A 1030-nucleotide genomic window follows, 5' to 3' on the forward strand; every position below is an offset into this window, starting at 1 on the left:
CCTGTGAGGGTGACAGAGCACTGAACAGGCTGCCCAGAGGTGGTGGAGTCTCCTTCCCTGGAGACTTTCCAAAGCCCCTGGACTTGTTCCTGTGTGATCTACTCCAGGGGATCCTGCGGGTTGGACTAGATGATCTCTAGAGGTCCCTTCCAACCCCTTCCTCTCTGTGAATCTGTGTGAAGCCCTAACCAAAGCTGTCGAGAACACGGCTCCTGGCCCCCAAGAGAGGGAAGGTGATACCCTCGCTGAGCCCGGTGCTAATTGAGGAACTAGCCCTAGCCGAGGGACTGTCAGTGGGAAGGGGGGCTGGCCCGGGAGTCCCATGGGGCTGTTTCCTGCCGAAGGCTGTCAAAACAGTCCCTGTCGTTGGTTAAACAGCTGGCAGGCGTGGGTTGCGGAGGACTGTGAGGGCAGCTGCCGTTAGGCTCTGCTGTAGGAGGTGAGCACACTGTGAGGTGACTGAGCCCTGGTCAGATGCTGATGGGTTTCTGCTTCACCTTGGTGAGAGGGAAGGTGACCAGCCTCCCACCACCCCTTCCCTTCCAGGTAGACCAGGAGCTGGTACAGTGCTGCCCTGGCATGTCCCCGTGTCCCCAGTGGCTCTGCATTGCTGTGAGGCTAGGGGCAGCTGGCAGTTTCATCCCACCTGCTATCTGCCCCTCTGCCATGCTCCATGTGGACCCAACACAGTCGTTGTCCCCCTTTCCAAGTGAAGGTTCAGAGCTGAGCCTGAGGTGCCAGGGGTCCCCGTGAAATTCCTTCCCCTCCTCTGCAGGTCCCTGGGGCCAGGACATGGCAGAGGAGGTTTCTTGTCACAGTCTGGTCCCAAGCTTCCCTGTGCCATGGTCCCCCTACCTGACATAACCCTATGGGGCTGTGAATACCTCCCTGCATATCTGCCCACGCCCAGCTGTTGTTCTTGATAGGTGCCTCAGTTATGTCCTGGAGGTGTGGCTCAGCAGCCCCCTCCACACTCTGGGTCACCAGCCCCATGTCTAGGCCAGCACTGAGGGTAGAGCTCTGGAGACTG

This window comes from Eurypyga helias, unplaced genomic scaffold (genome assembly GCF_000690775.1).
Source record: "Eurypyga helias isolate BGI_N326 unplaced genomic scaffold, ASM69077v1 scaffold17486, whole genome shotgun sequence".
NCBI lineage: Eukaryota > Metazoa > Chordata > Aves > Eurypygiformes > Eurypygidae > Eurypyga > Eurypyga helias.